The following is a 19,759-nucleotide window of genomic DNA, read 5'->3' as shown; positions in this document are numbered from 1 at the left end:
TCACAAATGTAATACTAAGGAAAATATTCCAGATGCAAAAGTACATATATTGAATGGCTCAATTTTTATGAAATATCCACAATAGGCACATACAAAGAGACTGGTTGCTCAGGACTGGGGAAGGAGGGAAGAAGAAATGACCACTTTGTGATTATGGGGTTTTCTTTTGGTGTGATGAAAATATTTTGTAACTAGATAAAGGTGTTGGTCACTTGACATTATAAATGTAAAAATGTCACTGAAATGGTTTAAATGGTTAATTTAAACCACTTTAAATGGTTAATTTCCTTTTACATAAATTTCACCTCAAAAATGTAAGAAAAAAGTTGGAGGGCAGGGGCTGAGTGGAGGTGGGTAAAAGGGAGGAATGGGGAACATTGGTAATAGTGTTAACAATAAATTAAAAAATAAGAATTTCTCTTTCTGCTTTAGCATGGGACTCTACTGACTTCTTTAACAGATGGTAAGCACACACTATTGATGTTGCTTTCGCAAAAATCTATGTTTTAGCACTGAGGTTACACTATGAAATGCATTGGGTTTAGGGGGCAGAATATACTGAAATATATCTTTTTGAGAAAAAAAATATTTAAAGTGTTGTTTGCCATTTGACAGCCCAATATCAAATTAAAAGCTTCTTAATGTCATTTAGGTCAACCATCATCCTTAATTATATGAATCTCTTGGGTGTCATAGATCATGGCCATTGAAAATCAATGGATCTGAAACACTAACTTTCTTCTGTTTAACTTGTTATATGTTATGCTCCATTAATAATATCCTGTTTTCACTTCTCCAGATATGCATGTTATTTCATTTATTGATTTCTTTGTAATTTCTGTACCTTTTGCTTGGAATGTTATTCTTCTCATTGGTCACTAAGCAAACTTCTATTCTTCTTTTAAATAGACTCAAATCAAAGTGTCACTTCCTCAAGAAGACTTAGTTTCTTCTTTTACTGTTCTACCTAATATCTTGCATATATTACTATTAATTTACTGAGGACACAATTGTAATTATTTAGTTGCATTTCTATTTTCCCTACTAGACTGAACTGTGAACTCCTTAAGGATAAAAAACCTTATTCATTATGCTCTTTGTTATATTCTTTCTTCTTAGAAAAGTGCAACTCCTATAAGAGGAACTGAAAATAGTATGTTGAGACAATTATACAAAAGACAGTATGGTGTTGCTTTTCCTGGGAGCAGGAAAATAATGAAAAGACCCTTGGAAACATGATCATATCTGATGATGATTATTTCAGCTGTCATATAATGGTTTTTGAAAATTTTAGCCCCAAAGAATCCTATCTCAAAGCCTCAATCATCTATCTCCTTAAATCTGTCTCTGCTGTTGTATCCCCAGCTTCTTAAATTGAGGATTCCTGATTATTTGTGCTGGCAAGAGTATTTCCTGTAGACGCTCTTAATGTAAAATACAGCATTCTGAGACCATGGGATCTGCACTGAATAACTTTTTTTCTACTTGTATCTCCTGCCATGGCTGAATAGTTCTGAAGACTTGGACACAATTTTTGTGGCTTGATTCTCTCTGAAAAAGACAACTCCCTCATCCCTAGAGCCCTTGAAGGTCTCTAGAAGCTTTAGCAAGGCAGATGAGTCTGCCAACCTCAGCACTCTGTTAGTTTCCATTCTGTACATGTTTTAACCCTCAGGGTAGAGTGAAGGCCTGCAGATATTCTTTCATAACATTTGTTTGGCAATAAAAATAGAAAATAGATGATAGCATCCAAGGGTCACAGTTTTCACATTCTGAAAGAATATCTTTAAATATATTCTCCTTTTATTTTTGCAAAGTAAAAAGCTCATAGTTTTGTGACAAGTTCTTTCATTTTATATATATATTTGTTTTGCTTTGTTTTGTTCCTGGGATGGGGCTGTCACATTTATAGTTTTAAAATGCTTACATGTTTTGCATTTGTTTCACTTGAAAGTGCTATGTTATATACCCTACTTTTTCACTTCTTATGCATCTTTCTATGTTCGGTTCTCAACTTTTAGAGGAGGTACTCTTAATTTGGGGACCACTGATAGTTAATGACACCCATAGATGGGCTTCTGGAAATATATGAACCCTCTCAGATTGTGAACTGAGCAAAATTATGTACATTTGTATATGTGTGCATTTTTTTTCTGAGGAATAAGATCCATAAATTCAACCAGATTCTCAACAAGGTCTATGAGCCAAAAATATGTTCAGAACTAACATTGTAAATAAACCTAGAAAAATCTGTTTAAGAGACCTCTTTGGAGAATAAAATCAGGGTCTCTGGCCAAAAAAAAATATTCTCAAGAGGAGTTTTCTCTTTCTTTGGGGAGCTCTCATGAAATGAGACTAGAACTTTCTAAATTGTAAAAACTGTTTTTGGGATTAGGCCCTCACACTTTCAGATTGAATCTCCTTATTCAAGCTGCTGGAACTTACAGACTACTAGCTGAGCTGCTGCTAGAAGACACATAAAAATCAACATTTGTAGCTCCTAATGGGAAAACAGCAAAGGAACTGTGGCTGGATTTATAATTTTTTTTTCAAATATTTGAGGTTCAGTTGTTATTTGTAGGTTGTTGTTTGAGAAAATGCTCCAGAATATTAATATCTGTGAATTTATATGTATAAACCTGTGTACATTTCTTTATCAATCTGCATTTATTCAGCACTCTAAGATGATTTACATCCTCCCAGCCCGTGAAAACCCTGAGGACAGAGTCTTACACATACTCCCAATTATTTATGCGTAAAAGTATGAGGTTTGGCTATCGGACCCACTGACATAGCTAAACATTTTTGGCCTCCTCACAAAGTAAAGAGTGGAGATGTGGCGGTTTGTGGACTTACATTCCATACTCTGCATTGGTCTTTGGGGGAAGTGAATAGTAGGGAGAAAAAGAGCTCCTTTAACTTCTTAAGATACTTTCTCAGAAACAGAGTTTCATCCATTGAGGGACAGCATCAGAATTGGGATATTTTCAGGTTTCTTCAACTTGTAGCTTCTATTTCTGCCCTTAAGTCATCTCCTTCCCTAATTCTATTCACTATGCATATTATTTTTTGGTGAGAGAGGGTGGTATTACATGAGAAGTGCTTATATTTTGCACGTGGTACATTTTATTCCTCTCCTAGCATCAAAAAAGCAGTGGCAATTATTTATTATTTGTATGCACAATTCTCAGCATATAATAGGTACTTAATATCTACTGATGGATTTCAATTTTCATGTTGACTAGCAATTTTTAAACATTAGTGACATAAAATAATATCTCTAACTCCTGGAAATGGGGTGATTGGATTTTCCATTAATGTTTCAAAGAACAGAGCTCACTGGGCAAATGTGGCTTTGGACAGATAAATTTAGCCATTCTGTCCTAGTAGTGGTCAATTTGTTTTGAATCTAATTACACTGAACAAGACTAGAAGCTTTCAGGACATATTATCATTCACACACACAAGGAATATGACCTTTCTAATAGTCATATTAAAACACAAGAAAAATAATCCCATTTCCAAAATTATTTCAAATGGTAAGGTCAGTGTTGTTTAGTTCAAGTCATTTGGTAGTGTGCAAGGATGTTTTATAGAAGGACAAGTCAGATGAACTATTATTTCAAGTCCTTTTTTTAAGGAGTGTATTGGCCATCTATTAAAATGTAAGTTCTGTGGGGGCATGCATTTGTATTTGTTTTGTGCCCTTTGATAACCTAGTGACTATTCCAGTGCCTGCCAGACAGGGTGCTCAATAAAACTTTCTAAGCAGACTCAAATAATCAATGAGAGCTTAGTGAACAGGAACTATATGCCTCTGAAGATACAAAGAAAATTTAAAAAATGGAGTAGCCCTTGTCCTCCATGAGTTTAGAGTTTACCTGAGAAGGTGAAATGAACAAACACAAAAAAATTACATGATAAAGCACCTAAAATAAGAACAGAAAGGTGTGAGTTCTCTTTCTGGCTCTGCAACTAATTTACTGGGTTAGCTTGACCAAGTCTTTTATTTGGGTGCACTATTGTTTCCTCATTTGGAAAACTATGGATTACATACACTTAGATATTGAAAATATGACAGGGCTATATTTACAAATTTAGAGAAACATGAGACACAGTATGCTGTAGTAGCTGAAGAAAGTGTCAGATAAAAAATGGGCTAGAACTTAGCCTTCAAAATAGCAATTGCCTTTGTGGAGGAAAGGATTAGGAGAATTTCAGGGAGAAGTACAACACATACAGAGACTTGGAAGGAATATGAGTTTGACATAGCTAGAATGTCTTCAATAGTGGAAAATATATTTTGGAGAAGAGAGAAAAATAATGTCAGCAGAGGGAAGAATCCATGTAGTACAAGGTATAAAGTGTAAGAAAAGATAATTGGACCCAGTGAAGGAGATAAGAAGCAGTCATATTAAAGCAGTGCCTGGCACACAGTGAACTCCATATATGCCTAGTAATTATGTATGCAGCCAGAAAAGAGAAGAGAAGAAATGAGAGAGGAGGGTAGGAAAGGAGGGGAAAGAAAGTGGGAGAGAGGCAGAGTGGGAGAGGGAGAAGGACAGAGGGAAAGGAGAGAGAGAGAGAGAGAAAGAGAGAGAGGAGTGATAACTAAAATATGGTAGAAAAGTTAGTCTTACAATAGTGTAATAGTGTTCAGGGTGGAGAAGTTAGATCAGCTAGATGGATATTTCAGCTATCTGAGAATATAGTCATGAGGATACAATCATATATCTGAGTTGGAAATATCTATAGATATCAACTATTTAAACTCACACTCAAAGTAGAAATCCTTTCTGCATACTCATGGTCTCTGTTAGTTTCCAGTTACAGAGATTACTGTTTTCAAGGCAGCTCATTCCATTCATGGATATTTTGTATCCTTAGATAGAGCTTTCTGATCCTGAGCCTAAATTTGCCTCCTCATGCGTTCTACTCATTATCCTCTATCTCCCCTTGGGCCTACACTGAATATGTCTAGTTTTGTTTCCATGTTACATTCTGGCTAAATCTCCCCCTTTTCAGGAAAAAAACCCACTCACTTCCAGTTGTTTTTTTAAATTATCCTTTTACAGCATGATTTGAAAAATTTCACCATCTGGACTATCTTCTGAAATCTCTAGATTGGTCAAGTTTCTACTAGAATATGTGTTTCCAGAAAATGACACAACCTATCAGATGTGGTCTAACTAGTGCCAAGTTACACCCTTGAACTGGGCATTCTATTTGTATTGATTGCTCTATTATAACATTTGCTTTCTAAGCAGCTACATCACACACTCATTTCAACTTATGATTGCCTAAAAACCACAATTATGCAATTATGAATTCCTGTTTATAATTTTGGCCTTTCAAACCTGTTGAGATAGATCTTTGTGAGTGTAAAATCCAGGGGACTTGGCAGATTGAAAAACAACTTCCTTCTAAAAAATGTCTAGGTTTGTTATCACTGGGGAGAGAGGAAAGTGTTGATATAGAGTCACAATCCGCTAATTCAAAGTACTTGGAGGATCTATTTCCCAAATTAATGAAAAGTCTGAGTTGCTTTGTAATTTCAAAAAGAATTATATTTGAAATAAAAATATTAATTGGAATAAAGACTATGATGATATTTTCTTTTTTAAATTTTATTTTAAATATTTATTGTTGAGAGTATAACAGATGTCCTCCTTGCCCCCCCCCCCCATTGCCCTCCTCCACCAGGTTCCAATCCTGCCCCAGGCCTTCACCGCACTACTGTCTGTGTCCATAGGTAAGATGTTTGGTAAATCTCTTCCCGCCTCCCCATCCCCCTTCCCTCTGAGATTCCTCAGTCTGTTCCATGTCTCCATGCCTCTGATTTTATTTTATTCACCAGTTTATTTTGTTCATTACAGTTATTGTTCATTTATTTTGATTTTTAGATTTAATTATTGATAGATATGTATTTATTACCATTTTATTGTTCATATTTTTAATTTTTTTTCTTCTTCATCTTTTTGAAGAATACCCTTCAACATTTTATGTAATACTAGTTGCCTGGTGCATGGATTCATGAACATAGAAAGGAAATTAATTAGAATAAATATTTTAATATTGCTATTTGCCCTTTCTCTATTCACCCAGCTTGGCAGTAAACCAAATTCAGGGCCGACAGTGCCCAAGCAACAACATAACCCACGGCCGAAGGTGGAATCACATTCACATGGCCCTGCGAGGAATCAGGCTCCCTCTTCTCTGGTTCCGGGGTGCATCACCCAAGAACCACCACTGCCAAGTCGCAGCTTGGCAGCTCCTGTGTTGAGCGTCTGTCCCTTATTGGTCAGTGCACATCATACCTACTGGCCGGTCAGACGGTCTGGCGGTTGCTTAGCCTTTTATATATAGATAGATAGATATAGATTAGATATAGATATAGATATAGATATAGATATAGATATAGATATAGATATAGATATAGATATAGATATAGATATAGATATAGATATATAGACTAGCTGTACCCGGTCACGGGTTGCTGTGGCTCAGTCTGGTTAAATGGAAAAGAAAGAAAAGAGAAAGTGCACGTTTCTAATATGTTTAATTTCACAATGCTTGTGGGTATACAATATCTTTTGTTGTTCCATTGTATGTGCAGATATAGAGATTGTTTGTTTTGCTGACTCTAGAACATGCAACATATAATTGTCCATGTGAGAAACAATCCATGTCTAGATCTAAACCACACAATTCTAAAGATTGGCTCTGAGCTTTGTTGATGGTGATTGCAAACGCCAATTGAATTGGGAATTGCAATCTCTTAAATTGAAATGGCATATCCGTTGGAATCATAGGAGTGTGAGGAATGAGGGCATCTTCACCTTTGAAAGGTCCTGTCAAGATTGTTGCTTCTACCACGTTGCTCATTAATTTTTTTTACTGTAAGCTGCGTGCAGTTGCAAAGCTTTGGCTGGTTGATATTTTGCAACATGATAATTGGCAAGCCGATTTTCAATTGCAGTACATGCGGTGGCATCCCTGGAAGATCGAGTGAATTCAAAAATTCTGTTGGATAATTAACCGCTTCATCTGCTTCCACAACAGTGTCGACGGACTTGTATGTGACTGCCTCGCTTTGAATGTTAGACTGAATAATATTGTTAAGTTTGTAGACGTCTTTGTTCTTGGCTGCAAGAATAGCTCATTCACTCAGCCAATTGTGATTCTTATAATTGGTTTGAATATTGGGAAATACTTTTTCAACCAATTCTTCTTTTGACGTCACTAAATTGCAGAAGTTGAGGCAATGAAATTCGTCCTGAGGTCAGATCAACCGGCACCTTTCCGTTCCCAATTTCCAGCAATCGATGTGAGAATATTTCAGCTGATTGATCGTTTTGCAGCTGGACACACATATTTGTAGTTAATTTTAACATCTTTACATGTTCTCACAAAGTAGAGTATTTCAGGCAAGCATTTATTTCGTCCGCTGGTGTCGATCGAGGAATTACAGGTAATGTTTGCCTGAAATCTCCTGCAAGCAATATTAATGTGTTCCCAAATGGTCTGATGTTTCGATGCAAATCTTGCAATGATCTATCAAGAGCCTAGAGTGATTTTTTGTGCGCCATTGTGCATTCATCCCAAACAATAAGTTTGCATTTCTACAATACTTTTGCCATGCCAGATGGTTTAGAAATGTTGCACGTGGGAGTTTCAATGAATTGCATATTCAATGGCAATTTCAAAGCAGAATGAGCAGTTCTTCCACCTGGTAGCAATGTCGCAGCTATTCCGGACAATGCAAGAGCTAAGGCTATGCCATTTTGGGATCAAATTTCTGCCAGAATCAATCTAATTAGGAACATTTTACCAGTTCCTCCTGGCGCATCTAAGAAGAAGGTTTCTCCAACCCGGTTATTGACAGTTTGCATTATTTGATCGTAAATGCCTTTTTGCTCAAGCGTTATCTTAGGAATATTTGATTGCACATACGACAAAAGATCACCCGTGTTGTAATTTTGTTCACGACACAATTCTACATTGAATGAAGCAGCAGCAGATCGATTCGGTGATGGCATTCCCAATTGATTGAGAACTTTGCGATTTCTAAGCACAAATCTTCAATCATTATCAACATTGAAATGGAATCTTAAAATATTTAGTATAGCCTGTGTTGCTTTTACGTCCAACAGATGGCGCTGTTTTTCAAAAAAAGTATGTTTTTACCTGTCACAGGTGTGGCAGCTGTATAATAATAGGTATAAGGTATATAAAAACACGCGCGTATTCGAATGCAACATTGTGTCAAAATTTCAAAGCAATCGGTGAAGAACTTTCGGAGATTTAAGATTTTGAACAAATGGACATTTACATTTTTATTTATATAGATTGATTTGGTGATGATGAATTCCTTTAGCTTTTTCTTCTCTGTGAAGCTCTTTATTTGACCTTCAATTCTAAATAATAGCTTTTCTTGGTACAGTAATCTTGGTTGTCAGTCCTTGCTATTCATCACTGAATATTTCTTGCCACTCCCTTCTGGCCTACAAAGTTTCTGTTAAGAAATCAGCTGACAGTCATATGGGTGCTCCCTTGTAGGTAACTAACTGCCTTTCTCTTGCTGCTTTGAATTCTCTTTCTTTAAACTTTGGCATTTTAATAAGTTGTGTCTTGGTGTGGGCCTCTTTGGGTTCCTCTTGTTTGGGTCTTTTTGTGCTTCCTGGGCTTGTAAATCTATTTCTTTCACCATGTAGGGGAAGTTTTCTGTCATTATTTCTTCAAATAGGTTTTTAATATCTTGTTCTCTCTCTTCTCCTTCTGGCACCCCCATAATGCAAATGTTGGTATGCTTGAAGTTGTTCCCAGATGCTCCTAACTTTATTTCCATATTTTTGGATTCTTTTTTTCTTTTCTGATTGGGTGTGTTTTATTTGTTTGTTTTGTTTGTTTGTTTGTTTGTTTTGCTTCCTCATATTCGAAATCATTCATTTGATTCTTGGAATCCTCTACTCTACTATTGAATCCCTGTAAATTATTCTTTATTTTAGTTAGAGTATGCTTAATTCTGACTGGTCCTTTTCATGTCTTTGACATTCTTACTAAAATCCTTAAAATCTCACTAAGTCCCTTGAAGCTGTCATGAAGATCCTTGAGTAACTTTATATCCATGGTTCTGAATTCTGTATCCAGTAGTTTGTTTACTTCCATTTCTTTCATATGTGACATGTTTCTTTGTCTGCACATTTTGGCTGCTTCCCTGTGTTTGTTTCTGTCTTAGGTAGAGCTGCTAAACTATGATGATATTTTCAAGGAAATTACATACTCTGCTGACTTTAATAATAGACATGACTAGTAAATTAACAGCACTCTTCCATACGTACATTTCATGGTTCAAATCCATTAAAATAGTCTCTGTTGATGCACAATTTTTAGCATTAATTTGCTGAGTCAATCTCCCCCTCCCCCATAAAACAGAGAAGAAAATACAAGTAACAGCTAACACTATTATAGCCATGTACACTATATGAGACTCTCTTCTAAGCACTTTATGAGATCATTTTGACTTCTAAACATCCCTAGTCAGTGAACTCTATTATTATCAGCACTTCCACGTATCTATTTTACAGCTGATGAATTGGAGGTATTAAGAATTTCACTAACTTCCCCAAAATGAAATAGCCAGTAAATTCAAACATGGAATTGGAATCCAGATGGCCTGGCCCTAGAGTTGGTGCTCATAGTGCTTCTTATATTCAAACACTCATCTCAATCAAGATAGTAGAACCCAAATAATGCCTAACAATATCTAAAAATTTCCTTTAAATTTTTCTTAGGATAAGAAGGCCAAATTTAAGGGTAAATTAAACTTCCATAATTTGGACTACTATGTCTTCTCTCTTGCAAATAGTGGTGGTGGTTATGGGGGAGGAAGTTTCACATCTGGGTCTGGTTCTTTTGTATATGTAGTATATTTAATTAAACATTTTAGGATATCACAGATGAAGCCATGTGACATAAAAATATTAGGGAAAATATATGAATTGGCAAAACATTTGCTGTTCTCAATCTAAAAAGGTAGATGGATGGATAAATTCTATATGAATCAAGTCTCTGAATTGCAGATAACTTGATTGAAATATTGGAAAGAGAGGTCAATCAAGAATCCTGGATTCTAGTTTTAGCTCTGTCACTAATTAGTTCTCTGGCTTTGGACAAATCACTTAACCTTTCTGAGTCTCAGTTTCTCTGTCATTAAAATAATGTAATTAGATGATTCATCAGGGCCCTTTGAATCCTAATGTTCCATGTTTTAAGACATTCAAGGAAACCAATAGTAGAGAAGACAAAAAGTTTAAAGAACTACCATAAATGAAAGAATAAAGTCTAACTTTAGCTATTCAATTTAAATCATCCTGGATTGTAACTAGAATTGAAAATAAAAAAAGAGAGCCCAGTGACCCTCATCCTCCACAATGTGAAGGGACGGGAAGGGGAAAATAATTATTTAAACTCAATGAAGCTAATTTGATGGAACTGGCATTGGTGCAAAATAAATTAGATGAATAGTTTACAGTATTTCTCCCATAATATTCTAGCTTGTCTTGAAATATTAAACTTTTAAAACAAATTTTACTGCCTAGTCTATGGCTTTGTGGTTCCATCATGCTCAAGGAAAAATAGTGACAACTTGTTTTCTGTTTCCACTGGCAGCATTACTGTTTTTAAATCAAAATTATATATGGTGGGGTATAGTGTAATGGTTGGATTCTATACTGCTATCCTATATTTATCTTTAACGCATACATTTTTTATTACCAAATAGATTTTCACTGTGTTAGACAAAATGACCATAATGTAATCATTGTAACCAGGAAACAATTATATGGATTTTGGTCCTTATACTTGAAAAAAGATATGTCCCAATTTAGGCTGTTCTTCATTATATGTGAGTACTTATGAGAAGACAGGAAACTGAGTAGAATTCCTCTTTGTTTTTTCTACTTGGGGAAACCCAGGTGTACAGAATGTTTCCTAATTTTTTGCATCCATGCTTTTCAAAGCATTGAGAACAGTTAGTTGATTTGTATTTTCTCCACATATATTGCCTAAGACAGTGCTAGAGACCTGGACTCACTTCAATGTGAAGGTAATTGAGCTTAACATGTTCCTATGCAATTGAGCACTACCTGGTAAACAAACCCAACTTCCCAAACCTGAGATTAGTGATTTGATACATAATTTGAGTTCTTGGGAAAAGGCTTAAACCTTTATATATTTATTTGTCAAGTGAGCTGATCCAAGTCCAAAACAACATTATACTTAACTAGGGCCCTGGTGCACGAAATTCATGCACTGTGTGTGGGGGGGTGGTCCCTCAGCCCAGCCTGCCCCCTCTCACAGACTGGGAGCCCTCAGTGGATGTCCTACTGACGGCTTAGCACTCCTAAGCCACAGTCTGGCCTCCCTCTGTGGGAGGTGACCAGGCTGATCAGGGGAAGGCGCCAGCCCCATCACCCCGCTGCTGCAGCCACTGCCAGCCATCGTAGCCACCAAGGTGTTTTCATCAACACAAACTCCAGTCCCTTCACCGTGAAAAAATGACAACTTTCTTTAGGCATTTTCAAGATGTGTCTTTCATAGGATATGACATTTCTTTCTTTCTTTTTTTTTTAATCCTCACCTGAGGATATGTTTGCATTGATTTTAGAGTGCAGAAGAGAGAGGGAAAGACAGAGAGAAACTTCAATGTGAGAGGGACACTGGGATTGGTTGCATGACCCCTGACCTGGGCCTCAGCCAAGGAGGAGCCTGCAACCTAGCTACATGCCCTTGATCAGAATCGAACCCAGACCCTGGGGTCAGCAGGCTGAGGCTCTATCCACTGAGTCAAACAGGCTAGGGCAGGATATGACATTTCTTAGCCCTCCAGCAGCATACCTTCGTTTTTTCCTCCAGGAGTGAGGTGGAAAAACCCTAGATCACCTTTTTGGGTTCTTATTACCCAAGTTACCAAGAACATTACCAGTGTCATACAGGGAGCTTAGCCAATGAGCGGTCAGAAAAGGTGTTTTCTCTGCAGCTCACATGCAGAGGCAGGACTTCTGGCAAGCCAAGGTTGGCACACCACCTCCTCCCTGTCTCCAGGCCTGCTCAAGCCTCTGCCACGGTTTGGGCAGGGCCCCGCTGCTCCGCTCAATCTTCTGCTGCAGCTTGGGCAGGGCCCCCCAGCTCTGTTCAAGCCTCTGCCGTGGCTTGGGCAGAGCACCCCCGGCTCCGCTCAGGCCCTGCTCAAGCTTCCACTGTGGCTTGGGCAGCCCCACCCCCCCTCCCCACCAAGCTCCAATGAAGCCTCTGCTGAGGCTTGAGCAGTGCACCCCTTGGCTCCGCTCAGGCCCTGCTCAAGCCTGTGCCATGGCTTCGGCAGGGCCCTCCCCGCCCCCACTCCACTCAGACCCTGCTCAAACATCTGCTGCGGCTTGGGCAGAGTACACCTGGATCTGCTCAGGCCCTGCTCAAGCCTCTGCTGTGGCTTGGGCAGAGCACCCCCAGGTCTGCTCAGGCCCTGCTCAAGCCTCCACTGTGGCTTGGGCAGAGCACCCCCAGCTCTGCTCAAGCCCTGCCTAAGCCTCTGCTGTGGCTTGGGCAGGGCCCCCTCAGCTCTGCTCCGGCCCTGCTCAAGCCTCTGCCACCCTGACCCTGGCCGCTCGGCGCCAAGGCCCTTAGGCCAGAAGTGACCGGGGGCTTTCTGGGACCCTAGCAGCTCAGGGCCTACGTGCTGACCTACAGACTCAGAGCGACCTGGGTCCCAAGGATGTTCCTGGGACCCAGGCCGCTGGGCACCTGCATATGCAAATTAACCCACCAATTTTTGGGGTTAATTTGCATACTCACTCCTGATTGGCTGGTGGGCATCATGGAGGTAGAGTCAATTTGCATCTTTCTCTTTTATTAGTGTAGATGCTTTTTAACTATTATTAAAGATGGTGTATTCAGAAAGGCTGCTATTTGTGTTAAGTAGTGTTGTGTATATTAACAAAATTATTTACAGGTGATGCTTACTCATGTTGGGTCTTTTGCTTGGTGTCCAACTAACTCCCACTCCCATCTTCAGCATATTTCCAGCATTCCTGTGTTCCCAGTATCTTCACGAGTTCTAGAATCCTTCATACTTTCTGTCTCTGTCTCTTTCCATTGATCAAAACTTACCCAACAATTATCCCATAATTATAGGCTTCTGTAGTCTATGTCACTTGAACAAGTCACATAGTTTATGGGCCTTAGTTTTTCCACAAGTGAAATAAAGGGTTTGAAATATATGACCTTGAAGGTCCCATTCAGTTTTACATTTGCATGAGTTAATACTTGTGTTAACATAGTATCTAGTAAATGTGCTTTACTTTCAGATAGAGAAGTTTGGTGGAGCCATTGTGGTAACATCCTGGGAGCATGATTTAGTCTATTTAAAATAATTGTAGAATACCAATGATAGGCATTTCAGGGACTTTCTCATGAATTTTTATTTCCTTCAAAGCATAGCCACAAATAGCTACCTATTTTGTTTATGCCTATAGCAACTCTCTCTGTTGGTTTCCAGGTAGCAAATATTGAGAATTTCATATGCAGAAGATATTTATATGTGTTATTCTGGATTTAACTCCTTATTCATTTTGTTGAGCTCAGATTCTCTTATGAAATAATATTTCTGAGGAGTGTATTTAGCAAATTCTCCTTTACTGTTTGTATCAGCCCAGCCATACTTTCCAGGATAGTTCATTATAATAAACTTTTCCTAAATATTGTCTCACTCTAAAAGCAATCAGTTCTCACAAATGCTAGTCATGGGTTAGATGTCTTTTTTAAGTAAAAAAGAAAAAAAATCCTTTGGAAGCACTGCTCATCTAGTGGTATTTTCAACAAGCTTTGTAATCAACTTTTAGGCATTTTAAATTTCTATGCAAGAAACTGGCTTGATTTTACCCAGGTTAAGGAAACAGACAAATCGTGGAGGAGTGTTTTTTTTCTTCTTCTTCTTCTTCTTTTTTTTTGGCTTCTCTTTCTTTTAAAACAAAGAAGAAAATGACAAATCCAAATTTGAGACATCTGCATGTTTCCCATCATGTGGCTTAAACATCTGCATTTTCACTTCTCATCCAGATGTTTTGGTCTTATGTAAACCTAACTAAAGTGAAGGAGAATATCAAGTAATCATGTGGGGATGCTAATTAACATGGACAGCAAATCTGAATAATCCATGTTCTGAGAGTCCTGTTTTTTGTCTGGCTCAGAAGAACATATTATTAATAAGGTCAAAGTTATTGTAAGCTTGTCTCTTGTACGGGCCAGTTAATTCTGATCTGTTCCATGACCACAGAATGCACTTCTAGCCTCAGCCAGCTACCTGGAAAGTAAGTGTCCTCAGTCTTACAGGCAGTCATGCAAGAAACTAAATAGCAAATTTCTACCACTAGAGAATTAAAATAAAAATGCATTTACCATGGATGGTGGGTCAGTGGTGCCATTTTGTATAAAAATAATAATTACAATAGTAACCCTTATATAATGCTTATTTTGTGTCAAATACTGTTCTCAGCATTTTGCATACATTAATTCTCAGTGTTCACAACAACACTATGTGTATTATTACCCCATTTTACAGGTGAAGAAATAGAGGCACAGAAGGTTAAATAATTTCTCCATGATGAAAATGAATGGTATTCTCATATTTTTCTGTTCATTTTTTTCACAGTCCCTGTTTCAAGGAGGTGGAGGAAGCTCACAACATATTGGCTGAATAGAAAATATGTAAAAATAGGACAGAAACTTGAATATTTCTGCATACTGAACTCACTTGTGGAATTGCTACAGTGGCACACCCTGTGCCTGGTAAAGGAGGTTAATCTAATCCCTATTCTTCCTCCCAGTATGGTAATTATAGATATAAACGTACCCTTTGTATAAAAGAAAGGCATTATTTTTATTGGCAATAAATCATTATGTAAAGTGTATATTTAAGAAAAAGGACTATATGGCTAAGAGCAATAGATTACATTGGGTGGCCTCATAGAACTAAATTTTCTGAATGTTCTGAGGAAGAATGATTTGTTTGACTGGCGAAATGCTTAAGGAACTTGTGATCTCCAACCACAAATTGACTTACAATTCTAAAATTCTAGATTTAGATAAGACATCCTATATAATAAAAGCCTAGGTGGTGTCAAGCTCTCGCATGACACCCTGGTGAGACATCATCACAAGATGGCCGCCACAAGATGGCCATGCTCACAGCAGAGGCGGGGCCTAGTTGCTGCTCTGCACGGTGAGGCCTGGGGGTCCTGTGGCTCTGCATGGCACAGAGGAGGCTGGTCCCAGCATCTTTGCCACCTCATGCAGAGGAGGCAGGTCCTGGCAGAGGAGGCAGGTTGCGTCAAGGGAGGGCAGTTGTGGGTGATCAGGCCGGGAGGGGAGGGAAGTTGGGGGTTATCAGGCCAGCAGGGGAGCAGTTAGGCAATCAAGGTTGCAGGCAGGCAGGCGAGCGGTTAGGAACCAGAGGTCCCAGATTGTGAGAGGGATGGCCGACTGCAGGTTTAGGCCAGATCCTACAGGGGTCCCAGATTGGAGAAGGTGCAGGCCTGGTTGAGGGACAGCCCCCCTTTCACAAATTCCAAGCACCGGGCCTCTAGTAAAGATATAATCTAAACCATTTTTTTTCTTTCTCAAAAATTTGGAACAAGAATGCTTACTGAAAGAAGCAAATGAAAAAAATACTCCTAATATTTTTAAAGGTTACAGATGCTCCTAAATGCACTTCTCTTTTTAATAAAGAAATGTGATGTGAGCACCTCCCTTGTGAACAGCACTGTTATAGGTCCTTGGATTACAGCAAGGAATAAGACATGACAACTAAGCTTCAGAAACTTGTATCTATTCTGGTGTTTTCTGCTTCCTATAACTTTACTGCTTATTTTTTGTTTGTTTGTTTCGTCTTTTGACATTATGGAAAAGAATTGCTCAATGCCTTATTATTGGATAATATGTTCATTGAACACCATTTCTTTTTTCTTCTGGGCAAACAGCTAGACTATATTTCTTAACCCCTCTCCCTACCTCCTAACCTCTTGGAATGTCAGTGTTTTCTATGGGCCATTGTGTGTCATCTTCTAAATCCTCCCTCTATCTACTGACTGAATGAAGAAGACTCAGACTTAGAGATCAGAAAAACGAAATAGAAAAATCCTATCTCTGAATGACTGTGAAGTAGAGCCTTTCCCCATAACCCCTTTCAGTCCTCATCATTAGACAATGATGTGAGCAAGCATTACATTTTTGTGTTAAGCTGCAGGATTTGGGTTATTGTCCTTAACAGTAACCTACTCTTACTAATACAGTGTCTCTTACAAAGTTTCCATCATAATTTTAAATATTGTAATAATTCTGCCTTCAATTTTGGTGAATATTTAGTTCCTTGGGTTCAGGTCTTATGCAGTTGGTTATCAATTATTTATTGCTCTTCACAGGTGCGCTCTCTCTGCCTCCTCCCACCAAGCCAGCACACTGTAACATATTCCTTTTTGTTCTTTGTGAACTTTGTCCAGTTTTTCTATTTTAAAACTTGTAACAAACTCTTGGGATAATTGTCTCCTGAAGTTCCCAATAATTGAATAACTTCAATGCCTCTATTTTAAGAAAACAATTATTTACTCCCAAATAAGACAAGACATTTAAATAGCATTGCAACCAAAGGACTTGTATGCATGCATATAAGCCTAACCAATGGACACAGACAACAGGGGGGTGAGGGCATGAGTGGGGGGATAGGGGAGTAATGGGGGAATAAGGACACATATGTAACACCTTAATCAAAAAATAAATTTAAAAAATAAATAGCATTGGAATATGAGACCTAAAGGACCAAACACAATCAATTACTTACTTGAGAATATGAGATTTATTCAGCAGAATAAGGATTGTTTGGATGATTTGTTCAGAGCATGTTGGGTGCATGAGGGGGGTTGCTCCTACATAAACTTCAAGGGTTGTTCTAATAGCAAATACACTACCACTGCATTATCTCTATTCTTGCCCATACAGTGTCAGGATTTTCAGTTAAGAAAGTATGTTAAATACTCTAAATTAATTCCTTTGATGCAACTAACTTTCTTAATCATTAGAATCTTTACTGACTAGTTATTTTCTTTCATTTTCCACTTTTTTCAATTTGTTAAATTGATTGGGGTGACATTGGTTAACATGAACATATAGGTTCCTTGTGTGGATTTCTATGTTACAAGAGCTGCACCATACGCCAACCACCCAAAGTCAAATCTCCTGTCACCTCATATTAGGACCCCCTTTTCCCCTCACCCCCTTCCCTCTGACAACCACCACACTGGTGTTTGTGTTCATAAGTTTCAGTTTTATATCCCACATATGAATGAAATCATATGATTCTTAGCTTTTTCTGTCTGACTTATTTCACTTAGCATGATGTTCTCAAGGTCCACCCATGTTGTGTTTCGTCCTTTCTTATGGCTGAGTAACACTCCATTGTGTATATGTACCACAACTTCTTTTTTCCAATCCTCTATTGCAGGCCACTTTGGTTGTTTCCATGTCTTGGCCACTGTGAATAATGTTGCAATGAACATAGGAGTTCAGATATCTTTGTGAATACATGATTTTGAGTTTTTCAGGTATATACCCAGGAGAGTGGTTGCTGGGTCATATGGTAGTGCTAGACAAATTTTTGTTTGCCAGACTGATTTTCATAGTGGTTGTATCAGTCTACATTCCCACCAGAAGTGTATGAGGATTCCTTTTTTTCCACAACCTCGCCAACACTTTTTATTGCTTGCCTTTTTTAATGCCATTCTAACAGGTGTGAGGTGCTATCTCATGGTAGTTTTGGTTTGTATTTCCCTAATGGCTAGTGAGACTGAACATATTTTTATATATCTATTGGCTGTTCATATGTCTTCTTGGGAGAGGTGTATTTTCAGGTCCTCTGCCCATTTTTTGATTGGATTGTTTGTTTGGTGTTGAGTTTTATGAGTTCTTTATATATTTTGGAAATTAAACCTTTGTTGGAGGAGCTACTATTCACAAATATCATCTCCCATCTAGTTGGCTGTCTCTTTGTTTTGTTGTCCATTTCTTTTGCTGTGCAGAAGCTCTTCAGTTTGATATAGTCCCATTCATTTATTTTTGCCTTTACCTCCCTTGCCTCCAGTCAAGTCTATAAAATGTTCTTTATGGCCAAGGTCCATAAGTTTGCTACCTATATTTTCTTCTATGTGACTTACAGTTTCAGGTTTTATGTTTAGGTCTTTGATCCATGTTGAATTAATTTTTGTACATGGGGACAAACTGTAATCCAGTTTCATTCATTTGCATGTGGCTTTCCAGTTTTATTCAGCACCATTTACTAGTATTGAAAAACCTATCTTTACTTCAGTGCATTTCTAGCTCCTTTGTTGAAAAAAAGAAAAGAAAATTATCTGTCCATATACGTGTGGTTTTATAGCTGGGCTCTCTATTTTGTTCCATAGATCTGCATGTCTGTTTCTCTACCAATACCATGCTGTTTTCAGTTTCATTCTGGAGTATAATTTGAACTCAGGTAGTGTGATACCTCCAGCTTTGTTCTTTTTTTTTCAGGATTGCTTTGGCTACTCAGGGTCTTTTGTGGTTCCATACAAATCTGATGATTTCTTGTTCTATTTCTTTAATGAATTACATTAGGATTTTGATGTGGATTGCATTAAATCTGTCTATTGCTTTGGATAATAAGGCCATTTTAACTATGCTTATTCTTCCAATCCAAGAGCATGGGATATTTTTCCATTTTATTGTCTTTTTCAATCTCTTTTAATAATGTTTTGTAATTTTCAGTATATAGGTCTTTCACATCCTTTGTTAAGGCATTTTCCACTTTTCACATCAACACATCCTGCATATTTCTCTTCCTCCTCAGATTTGCCTTTTTCCTGAGACCATCCAGGTTGTCATCCTTATCTCTTATCAACTAATACATGTATTGTGAAATAGCCTCTCAAATATTTTACCTGTCACTTTACTCTCCCCTCCCCTACCTAATTCTTTCTTCATCTGCTACAAGGTGAATGTTCCAGCATCTCTCCCAGCCATACTTTATTATACCCTCACACAGCTTTCTCATCTTGGTATCCAGATATGCTTATTTTCAGATAATAGGACTTGCTTAGTTTCTCATCAGTCTTCACATGTGCTATTCTCTGCAATTGGAAAAGCACCATACTTCATCACTATTCCCTCAATTCCAAACTTACCTCTTGTTCAAGAATGAATGATCCCACCTCCCTTATCTACTCTGCATATGTAATATTAATTTTCCTATGCTAGAATGTGTTTTGCAAATACCCCTTTATTAATGCATATGATCTGTAAGCTGTTCAAAAACAGGGACTTCAATTTAAAAAATAATTATACTATGCTTTATGTAGTGGACATTGTACAGTGCTACTCAATAAATATTCATGATTGACATTAGTATCATCTGGAGAAAATGTGTTTGATCAAACAATAGTGAGCACGTGAGAAGACAACTTTAGATGGATATAGGTAACTTTACAAGTTCTGATCTCACAGGAATTATATAGAGTGATGAATAACCTTCTTAAATTGCTTATGATTGATTTCAGTTCTAAAAAATATAACTTTGAAGTGAAAGTATTTGAAGCAAATAATTATTGTTTACCAAGCATCCCCGTACATTCATCAGAGAGCATTGATGTCCAACACTGTGACCTCCTATCAAACATAT

This window comes from Cnephaeus nilssonii (genome assembly GCF_951640355.1).
Source record: "Cnephaeus nilssonii genome assembly, chromosome: X".
NCBI classification, from domain to species: Eukaryota; Metazoa; Chordata; class Mammalia; order Chiroptera; family Vespertilionidae; genus Cnephaeus; species Cnephaeus nilssonii.
The sequence above is the reverse complement of the archived record's forward strand: the minus strand, read 5'-3'. Positions refer to the sequence as shown.